Raw genomic sequence first — 22,949 nt, 5'->3', positions numbered from 1 at the left:
TCAGCTAGATTGAATTATCATAAACATGCAGCAACTGGCAAATGTTTAATAGGCACCTTATTAAAAGAAGCTTTTAGTTTCACACAATGAGGACTTGCAATCCATTAACCCCCATCTGTGTCTGTTCAGTTCACATCCAGACTTAAAAATAAAACACTTAACATGGAAGAGCCTTAGGCCAGAAGCAAAGCTCACCCAAGTTTAATAGTATCTTAAGACTCAAAATATACAACCTTGAATTAAAAAGCAAAACCATAAATAGGGTTGGAAGATGGAGGGGAAGGAACCATTTCTTCCTTCCCATGTATCACACAGGCAGCAATCAAAATAAAAGGGCCACGCTATTTATTTTGAACTTTCAAATGTAGTACCATCCAGTGAATATGTATATTTTGATAGCCAATAAAAACAGGCCATTTAATTGCTTTGACTTTTGCTTCTTAGAGAGAATGAGTTCTTTAATAGTAACTTTTAAAAAGCTGTAATTTTCTTGTTGATCTTTGAATGTTTCCTACTAAGCCTATTTCATGCTGATGCAGGCCAGCCGCCCTCCCTCCCATTATCATTAATGAGGCTAAGGCACTCCGTAGTGGGGAATGACCTTGTTTAAACAGTAGTTAGTTATTCATCCAATTGACTCTGATGGAAACGTGTAGGATCATTAATAGAATAGATGATCACACAACAGACACCAATGGTGGACAAGGTCTATAATAAGAAATGATAAAATCTTTGCCTCCTTCCTCTTTAGAGTGTGTGGATAAATAGACATTCAATTTATGCTTATATAATGTAACTAGTTGACGTTTTGACAAAAGGCTTATGTCAGAACCCAGGTAATGAATGTCCATAATTTTAAAGAGTGTGGTAGATTTGCTGCATAATCAGCATCATATACATGGATGAGTTGACTATATTCTTTATAATGAGATTTATTATGGTTTCTAACACTTGGTATACATGCAAAACTCAAGTTTATGTTTCATGAAGATAATCAATATAAATTATTCTATGGCCAATCTTTCTGCTTTTATACTTCATTGTTTGGGGGGAGGGCAGTCTTGTATTAAATATTCAGACCATTGGTTCAATACTTTGGGAACAAATAAACTTCGCATTTCCATATAAAATAGGTCATTGTGGGGCACTTGGGTGGCTCAACCTGTTAAAATGTCAGACTCCTGATTTCAGCTCAGGTCATGATCTCATGACCTGATGTATTCTTTGTATATACATTTTTTTAGTGTAAATATAAATATTTAAATATTGAATACTTAGTTGCCTTGGATTTTGTATTTTTTTATATCCCTTATCTCCTGTCAATTACTTTCCTCCCCCCACCGCAAACTAAATTTCTTTTATATTGATTATTTTATGACTTAAAAAAAATTGGCAAGGAAATGATCTCTGTAAAAAATATTACATGTATCAATTTTTGAAGTTAATATAGCTGAAACAAATAATAAATAAGATACTTATATATGAGGTATTATTTTATAGTGGCATAGTTAAGAACTTGGGCCCTTCTGTGAGATCTGGTTCCAGCACTACCTCTGTTATAGACTCTGAGAACTTGGGCAATTTTAAACATCTCTCTCACCCTTATTATACTCATTTATGAATGGGGCATGGAAATATTACCTGCCATATGGCAAAATACCTGCCATATGGGATTTGCCTGAGGTTTCTATGAAATAATGATTCACAGAGCCTGGAATATATAGACTTGAAATTATTAACTAGTGTGTTTTTATCACTATCAAAACCCATCAAGTTTCAAAGACAATTCTCCTTATACCAGTACTTATATTATTTCTGGTGCTATTTAAATGTACTATTCAAGTTCTTCTATATGTATGTATTATTATAAAGTCAAAGTCATTTTGAACTTAATTGTCATGTACTTACTTGAAAATGATTATTATATGTATGTTTTTGGCCTAATTTTATTGGCATCATTAGAGAAATAGTTTCCAATACCTGATGTTATAATAGTCTACTGGTGTCCTCTTTGCCTTTATAAAGTTGAGTTTAGGCAGTGATAAAATGACAATAGCATCTTCTTTTTAGATATGAAGTTTCAGTTCTGTGTCTTTTAAAAAATCTTTTCATGGGGTTTCACATCTCTGCTATATATCACTCCAAAAATAAGTTGGAGTTTAGACAACTGCCCATTGACTCTGGCAAAGGAAAGGATTAGATCTCAATCTCATGAAGATCAAGTAACTAAATTCCAATTTTCTTCAAAAGTTTCTTTTTTTTTTGATGTCTTCACAGAGCGAGGCTTCCTTGGGTCATAATCTCTCAAGTTCAGTGACTTAGAAGGTTAGGCCAGGTCTGTGATTGACTTGAAAGCCATGAGGAAATGTCTAGATTTATAAGAAATGTTCACGATGCATGATATTTTTCTACTCTGAGTTTTAGAAACAAAAATGGTATCATAGACAATAGATAAATGAATTTTTGGTAATTCGGTATGTTCAGAAATTTAACAAGTTGAACCTATATTTCAAAAATACCCAGATATCCTTAAAGTCCATTTTACAGCTTGACTATAAGAAGATACGTCCCTATATAAGTTACTTCCCTAGTTTGGCTTTCATACTGGTTTCTAAACAAACTTACTTTCTTTTTTTTTTAATTTTATTAACATGTATTTATTTTTGAAAGACAGAGAGAGACAGAGAGTGAGTGGGGAAGGGGCAGAGAGAGAGAGACACACACACTAAGAATATGAAGCAGGCTCCAGGCTCTGAGTTGTCAGCACAGAGCCTGACGTGGGTCTCAAACTCATGAACTGCAAGATCATGACCTAAGCCGAAGTTGGATGCTCTACCGATTGAGCCACCCAGGTGCCCCCAAAAAAACTGATTTTCAAAGAATAGATATTAAATACCCTTAACTAAAATCTCCTTAATTCTACAAGTCTCAGTTTCTTTTATTATAAATACAGGATTCATAAATCCCACTCACAGAATTGTAAAAATTGTGAAATTTCAATACATATATGAAAGCCACATCAATCTTGTTTATTACATTGGGTGCTGTAAATGCTTATAAAAGTTTGTTCAAAAGTCTTAGTATTTAAAGTCAAACTTTTATATTTTTAAATTTCTTCATTCAGCATATATTTATTCATAATCTACATTCTATAAAGCCCTGTTCAATGCTAAACATGTTTAAATGTTTCATTCTGATACTCACCTATAAGAGTCATAATGAATCAATGCAAAATTTTCTTAGTGCCATGTATACATATCCACACAATCATCAATAAACGTAAGAACTAAAATTCAGCCTATCAAGTAATGTTTTAGGTAGCATTTTAATTTAATTAATATCGAGGTAGATTTTATTTGTTGTTAATAATACAGTTATTTCATTTCTTCTAGTCTTTTTTTTTCTCTCTATTGGTAGTTAATGACCAGAGGAACAGAGACACAGAGGAAGCTTCGGCTGCTCCTAGGGGAGCAACTTCCCCTGTTCGGGTGCTCTCTCTCTCTCTCTCAGAATAAATAAATAAACTTAAAAAAAAAGGTTCTAAGGGGCCCAGCTCCTATTGATGTTTCCTAACTGCCTTAATACCATAACAAGGTGTTATCAACTAACTGTAATCAGATACCAAAACTTGCAAATAGCCTTTCTCTTACCAGTCTATCGTTTATCACTACCAAAAAAACAGAAATTATGGCCTATACTAAACAAGTTATTGATATCAATCATGAGTGATTCAATAGAGGATAGACAATGTGGTAGATATTATTACTTAATAAATATGTGCCATCAAATATTTAGATGTAAAGAAACATATCTTCTCTAGATACCCTTCTCATTTTTTTTTAATTACAGAAAACTATAAAATAGTTACAATACTTCTCAAAATTACATAGGAGCAATTTCTTCTTCTGAGAGTGTTGGAATTAGAAAGTTTTATCTAATTACAAAAAATTTCTAAGAATAATTTTTTAGCAATCAGATTAATGTTGGCTCAATATAGCTGAAATTGTTACTAAAATTCTATTTCCCTTAAATAGTATTTTATTCTTGAACTTTTAGACAATTTGTACTTATTTAATTCCATTCCATAAATGGAATGCTATTAAAATGAAACTGACTATATAGAAATACAAAGCTTTCAGACTGTATTAGCTAAGTAGTATGCATTATTTTTAAAACTTTAGGCAATGTAGCAAATCCTCTGTGATGAGTATGTAAATATGCTGATGAGATTTCCAGTGTTTCTTAAAAGAATCTTATTTGGCCTATATAATGTAGAGTCATAATCTCAAGGGGAAAAGTAATATGTGGAGCATGTTGAAGTAGGTAAATGAAGGAAATTTATTGTAATCACAAGTAACTCAGGAAGCAGGATGCAGACTGTCTTATTCTAAGTCCACCACCTATAGGATATGTTACTTTATTACATCATATTTGAAAGTATATATGTCACATTTATGCTCTTAAATTAAATATGTGCGTGTTTGTGATATATGAGATTATTATTTACCATGGCAGGCTGGTTACTGATTTATTATTATAAGCCAATTGCACTCATTATAAAGGCATGGATAGAGGATAAATGGATATAGATGTAGATATAGATTAGATATAGATATAGATGATATAGATATGGGTATAGATATAGATATTAATATATATATAACAGGAAATAAGTAACTAGTATGTGACAGTAGTGACACTTGGTATATTATTAGCATCATCATCTTTCTCATCGTTCTTATCATTTATTACAGCAAGTCAGCATGGTACACATATAGACCACACATGAGCCTATATGTTGTTTACTGAGTGGAAATATAATCCAAATAGACTTAAATATTTATCTTTTTGTTTATCAAAGCCTTTAACTCATGCTTTGAGTGTTAGAATTGTTTTCTGACATCTTATTCTTACAGCCTATGTGAAGATGAATTTCTGTTTACAAATTAAGGAAAATCAACTTTATTATTTCAGTGAGGTCTCTCCTTTGCTCAAAATTTCCCATTGGGTTCCCATCTTACTAAGAGTAAGAAACAAAATAAAGCATACAAGACTCTAGAAGATGTGGTTCCCATGATCTCTTTGAACATGTCTGATGCTACTCTCACCCTTGCCTACTCTGTTCCAACCATCATGACTTCTTGGCTTCTGTTAGAACATACTAAGAATGCTCTCATCTCAGGGTCCTTGCACAATGCCTGGAATGCTCTTTCACCAGACAGCTTAATTATTTCTTTTCCTTTTTTTTTTTTTAATTTTTTTTTAACATTTATTTATTTTTGAGACAGAGAGAGACAGAGCATGAACAGGGTAGGGTCAGAGACAGAGGGAGACACAGAATCTGAAACGGGCTCCGGGCTCTGAGCTGTCAGCACAGAGCCCGACGCGGGGCTCGAACTCACAGACTGTGAGATCATGACCTGAGCTGAAGTCGGCCGCTTAACCAACTGAGCCACCCAGGCGCCCCTCTTTTTCTTTATATCACTCAAAGCTTTGCTCAAATGTCACCTCTCAGTGAGGCTTATCCTTACATGTGTGAGTTTACATGATACCCTATCTTTTGCTTAGTCTAAGTTTCTTTGGCATGGCACAGGAACAACAAAGACTATGTTTTAAAGAATTACCTTCCCCAGACAGTTCTAGATTATATTTAACCAGTGAGAAGAACGCACATGAGATTTAGGAGACAGAAAAATGAGGTAACATGAATCTTTAAAAACAGTTGTATCTAGGATCTTGGACAAAGAAATTCAGAATAGCTCATTCATGTTGGTAATGGCTTCAAATCAATACATTTAAAAAGGAGAAGTCGGGCAAAAAAAATCATTTTCAGATAAGCAAAATTTAGACAGATTACCACAAACTGACTTTTTGACAATGGAGTCTAAAGAATTCATTTCAAGAGAAAAGGTAAATAAAAAAATAATCACAGGACAGTCCAAAGGGAAAGAATGAATGGTTACTAAAAAGGTAAACACAGACATAAATAGTGATTGATATAAAATGATAACAATGATAAAATCCATTTATGTGATTAAAAAATCATACTTTAAGAGAATTAAAACATGAGCCACAGACTGAGAGAAAGTATTAGCAAACCACAAATCTGATAAAGGATTGGCACCAAAAACATGCAAAGAAGTCTTAAATCCCAACAAGAAGTAAACAAGCAATCTAACTAAAAAATTAAAAATTCACCAAAGTTCTGAATAGATACCTCATCAAAGAAGTCATACAGATGGCATACACGTATGAAAAAAGCTCAACATCATATATCATTAGGGAATTGCAAATTAAAACAACAATATACCACTACACACCTGTTAGAATGGCCAGAATCCAAAACACTGAAAACACCAAATGTTGGTAAGATTGTGAAACAAGAACTCTCATTCACTGTTCATGGGAATGCAAAACAGTTCAGCCATTTTGGATGACAGCTTGGCATTTTTTTTTAACAAACTGAACAAACTCTTACCATATGATCCAGCAATCATGCTTACTTGGCATTTACCTAAATTAGTTGAAAACCTATGTACACAAAAACTGACATTCTAATGTTTTTAACAGCTTTATTCATAGCTGCCAAAACATGGAAGCAACCAAGATGTCTATCAGTAGGCAAATGGATAAACAAACTGTGGTATATCCTTACAGTGGAATATTATTCAGCAATTAAAAAAAATGAGATGGTGGAATGAAAGTCATGGTTGTAACCCTAATGCATGTTGCTAAGTGAATGAAGCCAATCTGCAAAGGTTACATATTGTAGGATTCTAACTATACGACATTCTAGAAAAGGCAAAACTATAGATACAGTAAAAAAGATCAGTGGTTGCCCAGAGTTCAGGAACAAAGAGGGAAGAATCACTAGGTGGAGCACAGGGGCTTATAGGGCAGTGAATTTATCCTGCACGATACTATAATGGTAGATAGATGTCATTAAACATTTGTCACAATCTATAGAACGTACAACACAATGAGTGAACCTTAATGCAAACTACGGACTTTAGTTAATAACAATGTATCAAAGTTGGCTCATCAACTTTAACAAACGTATCACCCTATTGCAAATTGTTAATAATAAGGGATAATGCATATGTATACAAGACTATTGAAGATAATTGTTCTAAGACATGTGAATGGGTATTTATGGCAATTCAGATAATTTTTTTTAAGTCTATTCATTTTGAGAGAGAAACTAAAGAAAAAGAGAAGAGGCTGAACAACATTTAAAGAAAAAAATGACAGACTTTTCAACACTGATGAAATGCCATGCTAGGGATTTATAACAATTCTGAATGCCCAGCAAAATATAAGCAAAGAAAACCACACCTTGGGTCATCACAGAAAATCTATTAAAAGTTAAAGACAAAAAGAAATTATTTTTGAACTTTTTTTAATGTTTTGTTTATTTTTGAGAGAGAGGGAGAGAGACAGAGACAGATTGTGAGTAGGGGAGGGGAAGAGATCAAGGGAGACAGGATCTGAAGCAGGCTCAAGGCTCTGAGCTGTTAGCACAGGTGGCATTCAAACTCACAATCTGCGAGATCATGACCTGAGCTGAAGGCAGCCGCTTAACGGACTGAGCCACCCCAGGCACCCCGGAAGTGTGGTAACAAATTCATTTCTTTAACAATAGAGAATAAAAGCTAATCACAAAAAAAAAAAGGTTGATAAATCCAATTATATGAAGATTTTCATCACAATGCACCATGAAGGAAATGAAACAATAAAAAAAAAAAATACTTCACATTGTAAATCAAAGGGAACTCTTTTGCAATGTGGATGATAGGTAAGCAAGGACAGTTTGGAAAATAATTTGACAATCTCTTGTTAAATCGGGTGGTAATATATCCTATAAGCCACCGATGTCTTATACATTTATTTTAGAGAAATTCTGGCATATGAGCACCAAGGAACATGCACTGGACAGTTCTTAGAAGGACAGTTTATTAAAGCAAATACTTGAAATAACAAACCTAAAAACTGTAAGCAAAATGTAATGGTAAATTATGGCAAATTATTTCATGGAATATTATCATGAAAAGTGAACTACAACCCAAAACAATAACAAAAATCTTATAAAGATACTTTTGAGGAAAAAAGTCCCAGTTTACAGACTATAGTTTGATGTCATTTGTATAAAGATCTAAAACAAGTTAAAAAATACTTTATTTAAGATTCATACATATGTAATCACAATGTTTTTGAAAACAAAGTGGTAACTACACAGGTGCCTCAGTGGTTCAGTTGGTTAAACATCTGACTTCAACTCAGGTCATATAACACATAAATGTGTTAAACGATGATGTTATTACTGCAAGGTTATTCCATATTGCAACTTATCCCTTATCAATGTATAATATCTTTTAATGCAGACAATAAATTGTTTGCTGATGAACAGTTTTACCATTTATGACATATGTTTCTGAGCATTTCTTTTTTCATCTGTAACCAAGACAACTCTGCTTCAAATGATGCTTTATTTTATAGCTTCAAATACTTTTGGAGGATTTTATAAAGAAGCTGGAAAATAGTGCATGTTTTTATGGTAATTCAGTTATTTTATTTAACTCTAGGTAAGATTCCCTGGAAATATTTAAAAGGTAAAATCGTAGCCTTCTGTGGTATAAATCTGTGCCTAGGGCTAGATTTCATGCAGTTCATCTCTCACTGTCTGCCTTGTTGAATCATAATCTGAGTCCCTCTAATCAATTACAGATCAAATCAGAGATTCTCCATACTACTTCATGGGAAAAATGACTCTTTTGGTGTCCCAAGACATATGTGCCTTATCAGGACAGATGCAAAACTTAAAATTGTTTATCATTGTTGAATGGTGATAGGAAGAATTTTGAATTAAAGATGTGAGTGAAAAAAATAAGTAAATAAAGATGTGGCTAAGACAGCTTATTTGTGTTTCTGGCCTAATGATTCAAACTGACTGTACGTATACCAATGATTTTAATGTAATGTGTAAGTCTTCCAATTTATTCATCTTGGGGTGAAATTTGGCTGATTTGCCCTAAATTTGGCTATTAATAAGAACATTTTTCTTATGTGTCTAAAATCCCCATTCTAATTCTATCCTTACTTTGTTCTGAAATGTTGTCTGACATCATCAAACATTTAATCCTGTACATAGGTTACACCACAGAGCAGATCAGCGCTTCTCAGAAGGATTCACCATAATTAAGGTAGTGGAAACATTTGGGGGTGTGGTCTCTTAAAACACACACATGCCTTCTCCATGTAGTTGCTTATACTGAAATTATTTCTGAAAATCAGAGGCATCATATCTTTATCACAAAGTTTGCTGTGGGAGCATAATAGACTTCAATTGTTTACACATCTCTACTAGTCAGCTAAACACATTAAACTCACGCAAATGTGACTCTCAGAAGAGAGAGTGATTAATTCAGTTCAGCCAATGAAATCTTCATGGAAGAAGTAGCATTTAAATAGAGCTTTGAAGAGCAAGTAGGAGTTCATCAGATAGAGAAGCCCAAGCAGATAGATGGAATCTGAAAACAGCATAGCAAGTAATCGGCACGGTGGCTAAAATGATGAGAGACAAAAATGAAAACTAACATGTTGAATGCTTATCACACATTGAGCACTTGAAGTAGACTATAACAAATTTAACCCTCACAAAAATTCTAGGTGTTGTAAATTATTATTGCTCTTATCATTACTAACTTATTGATATGGAAACTATTCTTAGGAGAGTTAAGAAACCTGTTTGAGCAAAACACACAGAAAGTGATAACGATGAAATCTGTATCCAGGTCTGTATGACCCTAAAGCCTTAGTTTTACCCATTAGTAATAACAATACTGAGGCAAGGAAGGACCTTAAAGGTACCATCAAAAAGTTAGATTTTGATCTTGAAAAGTACAAAAAAATCAAAGGTTCCTAAAGTACCTTGGGAGGCTAGAGAGATTGGAAGACCAGTTGGTAGCATAATGCGATAGCTCAGTAAAGCTCTGAATCAAGGAAATAAACAGGGAACGGAGAAGACTGAGTCAAGAGGCATTTCAGAGGTAAAACCATAGAACTTAATGACCAGAACTTAGTGAAGAGGAGGAAGGAGTTCAAAGTTTATACATTGGTGACTAAAAAGATAGCAAAGAAATTAACCAAGAAAGGGGGCAGAAAGGGGGGAAAATAATGAATCTGATTGCGGCAACTTGAACGCAAGGTGTCAGCAGTGCATCCCAATCTTCTTTGTGTGGCTATGAGCACATCTATGGACTGAGGTATCTTCTAGAATTTCTTCTGATGTTTTTACCAATCAGTTGCAATTTTTCATTTTAGCAGAACTACTTTTTATCTTGATAGTACAATTAATCGTTACAAAATAAATCATTTTGTAATAATTAAAAACAATATAAACACCTTGAGCTTATAGTTGTTCTAGAATTGTCTAAAGATTTATAGAGTGTCAGTAGTCAACATTAATTTGATTTTAAGGCCATGGAGTCTCATATTTATGAGTCTCACATTATATAGATGGGATTTGACATTATGTCCAAAGCAATTATTAATATGGACTTCTAAGTAAAGTGGATCAACTATACTGGCCAATGACTTCAGATGGGTTTTACTAATTTACTAAACTTACCCAAAGCTGGGTGTCTGGGTGGCTCAGTCGGTTAAGCATCCAACTTCGGTTCAGGTCATGATCTCACTGTTCCTGAGTTCGAGCCCCATGTGGGGCTCTGTGCTGACAGCTCAGAGCCTGGATCCTGTTTCAGATTCTGTGTCTCTCCCTCTCTCTGCCCCTCCCCTGCTCACAATCTCTCTCCCTCTCTCAAAAATAAACATTAAAAAATATATAAATAAATTTACCCAAAGCTGTAACCCATGCCTGTTTTAGGCTATATGTTCAGAAGTTAATAATATAGTATGCATCCTAAGTCCATCACCAGAGTTCAAAAGAATAAAAATTCGGGAAATCTTTACTCTAGTTACTGAAATCTAATGACTAACTGTCTTTCTTTCTCTGTCCTTTTGGGGCAATAGGCTAGTTATTTTCATCATCTGGGCAGAGCTTTTTGTCATTTAAAAAATTTTTTTAATATTTACTTATTTTTGATGGGGGTAGGGGAAGGGAGAGGGAAACACAGAACCTGAAGCAGGCTCCAGGCTCTGAGCTGTCAGCACAGAGCCTGACACAGGGCTTGTACCCACAAACTGTGATAACGTGACCTGAACTGAAGTCAGACGTTTAACCGACTGAGCCACCCAGGCACTCCAGTTTTTTGTCATTTTAAAGCAAGAAATCTAAAAAAATGTTGATGAAATATGTATTACAGATACCCTTTTTTTTTGCATTTTTATTTTGTCTATATGACTGTCTAAAAAAGGGTCCAAAAGACTAGTTTCAGAAAATAGGATTTGGAAGTTTGATAAAAGTCAGTCCATTAGAAACATCATTTTACATAGAATTCTACAACTTTATAAAAAAATGTAAAGGCTTTAATATCTTAAATGAATATCTCAACCAAAAATGATTTATGCATCAATAGAGTCAGGAAAGAAGGAACTGAGATTTTTTTTCTATAGTTGTCTCCATTGTGTACATTAAAATCTGTCCAAATATGCTCATCAAATAAGTGAAATGGATTCTCTTTGGTTTCTTTTGATTAATATCATAGTCTGCTTCTTTGAATAATAAAAGCTATCTATTTCAATTCCCTGATCATAGCTACATATGTGATTTTTGCACTGAATCTTGAGAAGTTGTAACATTTAATTCAATTCTAGAGTAAAACTTATGCAAATACACTCTTTTGCTTTCTCTCCTAACCCATCCACCCATCCAGCCCGAGCTTTTCAATCTTGTACATTTCATTGAGACACTTATTAAATGCAAAGTTTTAATTTACAGCTTCTCTTTTAATTTAATAGTTCTTCATTTTCTTTTTCCTTTTTTTTTTTTGAGTTAGGTTCTTTACAAATAGATGACATCCAAAGGAGAAACATAAGACTCCCTTGTCTTATTTGCCTGCCATGCTTTTCAACAAATGATCCATGTTGTAATAATCAATAAAATAGGAATCCTGGGAAGATGGCGGCGTAGGAGGATGCTGGGCTCACCGTGCGTCCTGCTGATCACTTAGATTCCACCTACACCTGCCTAAATAACCCAGAAAACCACCAGAAGACTAGCAGAACAGAGTCTCCAGAGCCAAGCGCAGACGAGAGGCCCACGGAACAGGGTAGGAAGGGCGGAGAGGCAGTGTGTGCTCCATGCACTGGCAGGAGGGAGCTGGGCGAAGGGGCGGCCCGCTGGCCAAGCACAGCCCCTGAGTCTGGCTTGCAAAAGCGGAGGGGCCAGACGGAGTGTGTTCCGACAGCAAGCGGGACTTGACATCTGGAAGGTTATAAGCTAACAGCTCTGCTCAGAGAACGGGAGGACTGGAGGACAACGGGAGGGAGAGTTGTTGAGCCCTGGACGACAGACCTCAGCTTGGCGGGGAACAAAGGTGCTCACCAGCGCCATCTCCCTCGCCCATCCCCCAGCCAAAATCCCAAAGGGAACCAGTTCCTGCCAGGGAAACTGCTTGCAGCATGCAAACACCCAACGCTGTGCTTCTGCATGTCCATCCCTCCGGCGGGTCTGACTCCCTCCCGGTGCTGCAGGGCCCCTCCCGAAGGGGATCTACGAAGGAAAAGCGAGCTGAGCCTACCCTTCCTGCCCCTGTGTACCCTGCCAATCCACCTCAGCTAATATGCAAGATTCCCAGCACCACAAGCCTGGCAGTGTGCAAGTAGCCCAGATGGGCCATGCCACCGCACAGTGAATCCCGCCCCTAGGAGAGGGGAAGAGAAGGCATACACCAGTCTGACTGTGGCCCCAGCGGTGGGCTGGGGGCAGACATCAGGTCTGACTGCGTCCCTGCCCACAAGTTATTCAAGACAGCACAGGGGAAGTGCCCCATAGTCCCACACCACTCCAAGGACTATCCAAAATGACAAAACAGAAGAAATCCCCTCAGAAAAACATCCAGGAAATAACAACAGCTAACGAACTGATCAAAAATGATTTAAACAATTTAACAGAAAGTGAATTTAGAATAATAGTCATAAAATTAATCGCTGGGCTTGAAAACAGTATAAAGGACAGCAGAGATTCTCTTGCTACAGAGATCAAGGGACTAAGGAACAGCCAGGAGGAGCTAAAAAATGCTATCAATGAACTGCAAAATAAAATGGAGATGACTACGGCTCACATTGAAGAGGCAGAGGAGAGAATAGGTGAACTAGAAGATAAAATTATGGAAAAAGAAGAAGCTGAGAAAAAGATAAAAAAATCCAGGAGTATGAGGGGAAAATTAGAGAACTAAGTGATGCACTAAAGAGAAATAATATATGCATAATTGGTATTCCAGAGGAGGAAGAGAGAGGGAAAGGTGCTTAAGGGGTACTTGAAGAAATCATAGTTGAGAACTTCTTGGATATGGGGAAGGAAAAGGCATTGAAATCCAAGAGGCACAGAGAACTCCCTTTAGACGTAACATGAATCGATCTTCTGCACGACATATCATAGTGAAACTGGCAAAATACAAGGATAAAGAGAAAATTCTGAAAGCAGCTAGAGATAAACGTGCTCTAACACATAAAGGGAGACCTATAAGACTCGTGACCAATCTCTCTACTGAAACTTGGCAGGCCAGAAAGGAATGGCAGGAAATCATCAATGTGATGAACAGGAAAAATATGCAGCCGAGAATCCTTTATCCAGCAAGTCTGTCATGTAGAATAGAAGGAGAGATAAAGGTCTTCCCAAACAAAAACTGAAGGAATTCCTCACCACTAACCAGCCCTACAAGAGATCCTAAGGGGGATCCTGTGAGACAAAGTACCAGAGACATCGCTACAAGCATGAAACCTACGGACATCACAATGACTCTAAACCCATATCTTTCTATAATAACACTGAATGTAAATGGACTAAATGCGCCAACCAAAAGACATAGGGTATCAGAATGGATAAAGAAACAAGACCCATCTATTTGCTGTCTACAAGAGACTCATTTTAGACCTGAGGACACCTTCAGATTGAGAGTGAGGGGATGGAGAACTATTTATCATGCCACTGGGAGTCAAAAGAAAGCTGGAGTAGCCATACTTATGTCAGACAAACTAGACTTTAAATTAAAGGCTGTAACAAGAGATGAAGAAGGACATTATATAATAATCACAGGGTCTATCCATTAGGAAGAGCTAACAATTATAAATGTCTATGTGCCGAATACAGGAGCCCCCAAATATATAAAACGATTACTCACAAACATAAGCAACCTTATTGATAAGAATGTGGTAATTGCAGGGGACTTTAACACTCCACTTACAGAAATGGATAGATCATCTAGACACACGGTCAATAAAGAAACAAGGGCCCTGAATGATACATTGGATCAGATGGACTTGACAGATATATTTAGAACTCTGCATCCCATAGCAACAGAATATACTTTCTTCTCGAGTGCACATGGAACATTCTCCAAGATAGATCACATACTGGATCACAAAACAGCCCTTCATAAGTTTACAAGAATTGAAATCATACCATGCATACTTTCAGACCACAATGCTATGAAGCTTGAAATCAACCACAGGAGAAAGTCTGGAAAACCTCCAAAAGCATGGAGGTTAAAGAACACCCTACTAACGAATGAGTGGGTCAACCAGGCAATTAGAGAAGAAATTAAAAAATATACGGAAACAAATGAAAATGAAAATACAACCATCCAAATGCTTTGGGATGCAGCGAAGGCAGTCCTGAGAGGAAAATACATTGCAATCCAGGCCTATCTCAAGAAACAAGAAAAATCCCAAATACAAAATCTAACAGCACACCTAAAGGAAATAGAAGCAGAACAGCAAAGACAGCCTAAATCCAGCAGAAGAAGAGAAATAATAAAGATCAGAGCAGAAATAAACAATATAGAATCTAAAAAAACTGTAGGGCAGATCAACGAAACCAAGAGTTGGTTTTTTGAAAAAAATAAACAAAATTGATAAACCTCTAGCCAGGCTTCTCAAAAAGAAAAGGGAGATGACCGAAATAGATAAAATCATGAATGAAATGGAATTATTACAACCAATCCCTCAGAAATACAAGCAGTTATCAGGGAATACTATGAAAAATTATATGTCAACAAACTGGACAACCTGGAAGAAATGGACAAATTCTTAAACACCCACACCCTTCCAAAACTCAATCAGGAGGAAATAGAAAGCTTGAACAGACCATAACCAGTGAAGAAATTGAATCCGTTATCAAAAATCTCCCAACAAATAAGAGTCCAGGACCAGATGGCTTCCCAGGGGAGTTCTACCAGACGTTTAAAGCAGAGATAATACCTATCCTTCTCAAGCTATTCCAAGAAATAGAAAGGGAAGGAAAACTTGCAGACTCATTCTATGAAGCCAGTATTACTTTGATTCCTAAACCAGACAGAGACCCAGTAAAAAAAGAGAACTACAGGCCAATATCCCTGATGAATATGGATGCAAAAATTCTCAATAAGATACTAGCAAATCGAATTCAACAGCATATAAAAAGAATTATTCACCATGATCAAGTGGGATTCATTCCTGGGATGCAGGGCTGGTTCAACATTCGCAAATCAATCTATGTGATACATCACATTAATAAAAGAAAAGAGAAGAACCATATGATCCTGTCAATTGATGCAGAAAAGGCCTTTGACAAAATTCAGCAACCTTTCTTAATAAAAACCCTCGAGCAAGTCAGGATAGAAGGAACATACTTAAACATCATAAAAGCCATTTATGAAAAGCCCACAGCTAACATCATAGTCAATGGGGGAAAATTGAGAGCTTTTTCCCTGAGATCAGGAACACGACAGGGATGCCCACTCTCACCGCTGTTGTTTAACATAGTGTTGGAAGTTCTAGCATCAGCAATCACACAACAAAAGGAAATCAAAGGCATCAAAATTGGCAAAGATGAAGTCAAGCTTTCGCTTTTTGCAGATGACAAGATATTATACATGGAAAATCCGATAGACTCCACCAAAAGTCTGCTAGAACTGATACATGAATTCAGCAAAGTTGCAGGATACAAAATCAATGTACAGAAATCAATTGCATTCTTATACACTAACAATGAAGCAACAGAAAGACAAATGAAGAAACTGATCCCATTCACAATTGCACCAAGAAGCATAAATACCTAGGAATAAATCTAACCAAAGTTGTAAAAGGTCTGTATGCTGAAAACTATAGAAAGCTTATGAAGGAAATTAAAGAAGATATAAAGAAATGGAAAAACATTCTGTGCTCATGGATTGGAAGAATAAATATTGTCAAAATGTCAATACTACTCAGAGCTATCTACACATTCAATGCAATCCCAATCAAAATTGCACCAGCATTCTTCTCGAAACTAGAACAAGCAATCCTAAAATTCATATGGAACCACAAAAGGCCCCAAATAGCCAAAGTAATTTTGAAGAAGAAGACCAAAGCAGGAGGCATCACAATCCTAGACTTTAGCCTCTACTACAAAGCTGTAATCATCAAGACAGCATGGTATTGGCACAAAAACAGACACATCGACCAATGGAATAAAATAGAAACCCCAGAACTAGACGCACAAATGTATGACCAACTAATCTTTGACAAAGCAGGAAAGAATATCCAATGGAAAAAAGAAAGTCTCTTTAACAAATGGTGCTGGGAGAACTGGACAGCAACATGCAGAAGCTTGAAACTAGACCACTTTCTCACACCATTCATAAAAATAAACTCAAAATGGATAAAGGACCTGAATGTGAGACAGGAAACCATCAAAACCCTAGAGGAGAAAGCAGGAAAAGACCTCTCTGACCTCAGTCGTAGCAATTTCTTACTTGACACATCCCCAAAGGCAAGGGAATTAAAAGCAAAAATGAACTACTGGGACCTTATAAAAATAAAAAAAACTTCTGCACAGCAAAGGAAACAACCAACAAAACTAAAAGGCAACCAACGGAATGGGAAAAGATATTTGCAAATGACATCGGACAAAGGGCTAGTGTCCAAAATCTATAAAGAGTTCACCAAACTCCACACCCGAAAAACAAATAACCCAGTGAAGAAATGGGCAGAAAACATGAATAGACACTTCTCTAAAGAAGACATCTGGATGGCCAACAGGCACAGGAAAAGATGCTCAATGTTGCTCCTCGTCAGGGAAATACAAATCAAAACCACACTCAGATATCACCTCACTCCAGTCAGAGTGTCCAAAATGAACAAATCAGGAGACTATAGATGCTGGAGAGGATGTGGAGAAACGGGAACCCTCTTGTACTGTTGGTGGGAATGCAAATTGGTGCAGCCACTCTGGAAAGCAGTGTGGAGGTTCCTCAGAAAATTAAAAATAGACCTACCCTATGACCCAGCAATAGCACTGCTAGGAATTTACCCAGGGGACACAGGAGTACTGATGCATAGGGGCACTTGTACCCCAATGTTTATAGCAGCACTCTCAACAATAGCCAAATTATGGAAAGAGCCTAAATGTCCATCAACTGATGAATGGATTAAGAAATTGTGGTTTATATACACAATGGAGTACTACGTGGCAATGAGAAAGAACGAAATATGGCCCTTTGTAGCAACATGGATGGAACTGGAGAGTGTGATGCTAAGTGAAATAAGCCATACAGAGAAAGACAGATACCATCTGTTTTCACTCTTATGTGGATCCTGAGAAACTTAACAGAAACTCATGGGGGAGGGGAAGGAAAAAAAAAGAGGTTACAGTGGAAGAGAGCCAAAGCATAAGAGACTCTTAAAAACTGAGAACAAACCGAGGGTTGATGGGGGGTGGGAGGGAGGGGAGGGTGGGTGATGGGTATTGAGGAGGGCACCTTTTGGGATGAGCACTGTGTGTTGTATGGAAACCAATTTGACAATAAACTTCATATACTGAAAAAAATAAAATAAGTTCATCTGAGGTATCCTTTAAAGAGATTATAATGACTTATTTCCATTTTATAAATAATCTCAGTTGTGTTTACTACTAAAAATTGCATATTCTTGCTAGAGGAAACAACTTAAGATTTCCACAAGTATTTTATCAGCGCTGGAGACAGTGAACCACATAACCTGGACTAGAATTCCTATAGAGAAGAAGAGTGACTTCTTAATTTGTTTTAAAGGAGGGGCACTCACCCAGGAGCTGAATGTATACTATGTAGGATCTAACTGTAACTATCTGTGGAACCTGGAATAAATCACTTAGCTTCAGTCCCTGCACTTGTGAAACTGGGACATTAATCTCATAATTAATGGAAGACCCAATGAACTAATGTGTAATAATTAATATTCTGCATTAGCATAATGCCATTATCATTTGCTGTTTTCATCTCGTATGTGTTCTTATTACTTATTATTTTCATTTAAATTGAATTTTCAAAAAAACATTAAATGTATTTTTAAAAGGAAATTTTATATCACCACTATAATGGAAAACAAGGATGTTTTTCATAAATAACAGACAACCATAAAGTAAATACTGTGAAAACAAAGCAATGCTACAAACTCCTACCTAGGTATCTAAATATTGTGCCAGCCGAAGATTCTGAGCCTGAAGCTTTATATTTGTAAAAAGACAGAGAGATTGTAAAGAAATTGTGATATTCAACAGATATGTCCTTTCTGAGCAGTAGGGAGGCCAGAGATAAAACAAAGAGGATTATCTTTGTCTCTCTGTAACACAATGTTATTTAACGTTAAGACCATAGACTATCTAATCATCTTCTGTAACAACAATTTTTTGTGCCCCATATTTTGTGAAATATTAAAATGATAAACACAAAATAATTAACACAGAACCTGCCAATACATTATGGCAATTTTACAAACCTAAAATGGTAGTTTTACCAAATTAGAAACCTTCATCAATCCAATTAAATGGAGCAAATTCATACAGGTGAGGCCGACTACCAGAACAATTTATTTTTATTTTAACAAATTCTCTAATTACTTTCATAGGCCAATTATAGTATTTCTCTTTCAACCATTTGGTAAAATAAAATAAGGACAGACAGCACAAAGTTTCTAAATATATAAAAATACCACACCTCCATTCTGATGATGAGACAATCCACTGAATTTGTATTTTGATTATTGTTGTTTTCAGTTCTAAAATTTCCTTTTGATTGATCTTGGCTGATAACTTCAACTTCTTTGCTAAATCTTTCCTTTTTTTTTTTTCCCTTTGGCTTCAAGCACGGTCCTAATTGTCCATTGAAGCGCTATTTTTGTTTATCATGCTTACTTTAAAATATTTATCAGAAACTTCTAATATTTCTATTATCTTGTTGCTAGCACTTATTGATTATCTTCTTTACCATTCGCTTCAGATCCATCTGGCTCTCGGTATAACGTGTGATTTTTGTTTAAAACCTAAACATTTCTGTAGTATGTTATGAGACAGCCTGTTTGAGCCAGCGTTAAAGCAAAAATTGCACCAAGTTAAACAGGCAATAGAAGAGACAGACTAAAATACAGTCTAAACTCAACTGCAGTAAAGGAAGGACTAGGGAGTCTTTAAGAGCTGGGTTGGAGGTGGATCTTAGGCAGTTTGTGTTCACCATTCAGCTTTACACAAAAGTGAAGCAAACTTCCTGGAATCTTTCTAATAGGAGACTGCTGTACAATTTGGAGTGAGGTACCCATCTACCCACCTAAGTGAAATTTCTATCCACCCACAGAGACTGGGGGATAGGAGCTCTGTCTTCCTTGATGAGTAGATTTCAAAGGGATGGCTCCCAAAGTTGAGAATGACTGGCCCAGATTATTGAGAACAAATAAACAAACAAAACAAACAAACAAACAAAAACTGGCAAGAAGCTTCTAAAAATATTACATCTCAAAGGGGCAGAAGAAGATTTTGCAATTACAACTTTTCTCAAGTAAATGCTCTAAGGAAAGGATGGTCAGAGACCTAGAGGCAGGAAGAAACCTGTCACAAGTTGGGTCATGCTGAGGGAAATGTTGAGGCCATCTCTGTCACTGGCTTTTTCTGACATGGCCCTAGCAGGGCAAAAGGTAGGGGTCCCACTGAATTATTGCCTGGTGGAAACAGAAGTCTAGATTCCCCCAGACAGCTTCCTGACACTCACGGGGGTGGTGGCGGGGCAGGGGAATGGCTCTCCATCTCTGCTGAGCAGAGTGGGAGATTGTCTCCACATGTGGTCCACACTGACACAGCGCTTGGGGGTAGGCCCGATTTGTTGATGCTTGCCGAGGTGCAAGTCCAGGTTTGCCATATGGACTCCATTGGCATTGTATAGTGTGGGGATCTGTTACTGCTCAGCAGGGATAAAAGTGCAGGCTCCCCACCTAGCTGTCCCTGACTCCAGCCTGGTGGGGGAGGAGGGAGCCTGCTGACAGCCTGACAGAGGTACAAGTATGGGCTATACATTCAGGCCTTGCTGACATAGGAGTGGAGCCAGATCTTTTGGTGCTGTATGGCTAAGTTGAGCATTGGTGGTCTAAAGATTCTTTCCTAGCCCTTTGGCTACAGAGAACAGGCTTTTGTTGGGCATTATCTGTGTCCGTTGGTGTTCCCAGGTGGGTAATTTTTTAAACTCCAAGTGTGTGATATGAGGCAAAAGGAAAACCCAGGAACTCACCACCACCACGTTGTTTTGGGGTCCTTTTCGGGTTTCTAGCTGGTCTTTCTTCTTATCTCTACTTTTCTTTTTCTGTTTTCTGTTTTCTTTTTTTAATATAACGTCCAGGGCTTTTAATTGGAATAAAACTAAAGATTATTCAGGGGGAGAAATTGGAACACATATGTCTGCCCCATATTCCTGGAAGCCGAAATATAATATAATTCTTTTATGTTTTATTTTATATTTCAGAGAGAGAGACAGACGGGGAGAGAGAGAGAGAGAGAGAGAGAGAGAGCAGGGGAGGGGGAGAGACACACAGAATCTGAAGCAGGCTCCAGGCTCTGAACTGTCAGCACAGAGCCCGACATGGGACTCGAACTCACAAGCAGTGAGATCGTGACCTGAGCCAAAGTCGGACACTCAACCGACTGAGCCACCCAGGTGCCCCTAATATATTTTTATTTTAATAGTTCTTATTGTCTTCAACTAAACACGTTGGTTTAGAAGGCAAAACTACTTCTCTTCACTGACCTGAATTGTGCTGTTCCAAGCATCACGTAGTATCTTTCATAAATCCCAAATACTGTTCTTTAATGTATAAAAAATCCTTTCCTATATTCTTGATTTTATGTGACAAAATTTTAAGCTTGGCAAAATAGGTAAGATTTTATGACATAGTGTATAGGTCCCCAAATTTAATGTGCCCTTTATTGAACCTTTAACATTGGTCAAGTTGCTTTCTTTCATCTAATTTATAATGCCTTATACAAACAACAAACAAAAAAGTAGTATTGAACTTACAAATTACTGAAAATATTAGACGTGATGATTCATGTGAATTTGTCAGCAAATTACATAGTAAATAAAAATGCTAATATTATTATAATTATATAACTTGCCATGTTCTTTCCTTCGTGCCTTTAACTGTAAATGTTTTAAAATTAGACTGGATCTAAGAATGGAGAGGAAAGCTTCAGGAAGATTCAAGAGCATGGACAGCAGAATTAAATTTATATGCAAACTAAAAAAACATTGGCCTGGTGGAAGTGAGTTATTTATAAGAGTAGAAATGTATAGCATAAACAGGCAATTAAAAAAAAAAAAAAGAAATCAGTCCCAGATTAAAGACTCCATGGACAAGACAGAACTACCAACAACTCTTCCGCACATTAAAAACAAAGGGAAGTTTGAAATCTCCCCATACTAGAAGATAAAAATTCACAAATACTGGCCAAATTTCATTTTCTTACTGACATTTTTACTTTGCAAATAGAGTCTCATCTGGTAAAAAGAAAAAAAAATGAGACAATGCTGTGGATGGAAGGTGGAGATAGTTTATAATTTTATGTACTTTAGTATTCTGAGCATTGAATCCTAATTATTTGTATGCCTATTTTTACTATATGAAAAATGATTATCTCAAAATTTAGAGCCTTTCTTTTTTTATACTTAGTACAGTGTCTGATGTGAAGAAAGAACTTAATGGATTTTTCTCCTAAATGAAGTGTTTAAGAGCCTTCACACAATTTTATTTTTCAGCATTCCCAAAAGTTTCTCTTTTTTTTTTTCCTTAGTCACTGCACATTGTATTCCAGAAGTTTCTCACCACTCCCTTCATCGAGCCTTCCCTTTGGGCTTTAGCGTGTCACTTGTAGAAACCCAGAGGCCAGTTTGTAAAACTTTTCTTCCTCTCTGATGATCTGTACCTCCGGCCTCATTCTCTGGCTCCCCTCAGCTCTATGGGAATGGGGTTCAGCCTTTGCTCTTCGATCACCTGCACTGCACTGTCTATTGCCATCTTTCTCAGTTTCTTCTGATCTTTGTGCGGGAGTGGGACTCACTGAAGACTGGAGTTGGCACGAGTCACTACCCTGGCCCCTACCCTCAGATCCCTTTCAGCCCCTTCTCTTTCCTCTTCACTCTGTGAACACCGTTGTGTAGACTGAGTGATGCACATGGGGAAATGACAAAAACACAAGGCTCTCTTGCTGCTCCCTGCAGAGATTTTGGGGGACAGAGGGCTCTCCGCCTCATTCCTGCAAACATATTTCAATGCTCTTTCTCAGCGTGGCCAACGCAGAGCTTTGAAAAGACTCTCTGACATGTCTGTCACACTCATGAAGATGAAAGTATGTCTTCTCCTCAGCCGGTGGTAGAGGCTGCTCTGCCAGAACCCAGCGGCCTTGGCCAGTGACACCACATACGGCGGCTTATGTCACAGCCGATGTGTCACCTGAGTCTCCTAATCATCAGGGCTTCCAGGGCCTTTTAAACTCCTTCTCTGAAGCCTGACACCGA

The 22,949-nt window shown here is 36.9% G+C and overlaps 1 pseudogene; it reads left to right on the top strand.

Moving 5' to 3' along the window:
* LOC122231499 overlaps positions 1–22,578 on the top strand; it is a 53,350-nt pseudogene extending 30,772 nt beyond the window's left edge.
* Positions 22,579–22,949: the final 371 nt, after the last annotated feature.

This window comes from Panthera tigris, chromosome D1, assembly GCF_018350195.1.
Source record: "Panthera tigris isolate Pti1 chromosome D1, P.tigris_Pti1_mat1.1, whole genome shotgun sequence".
In the NCBI taxonomy this organism is placed as follows: Eukaryota; Metazoa; Chordata; class Mammalia; order Carnivora; family Felidae; genus Panthera; species Panthera tigris.
This window is presented reverse-complemented; position numbering and strand designations above follow the sequence as displayed.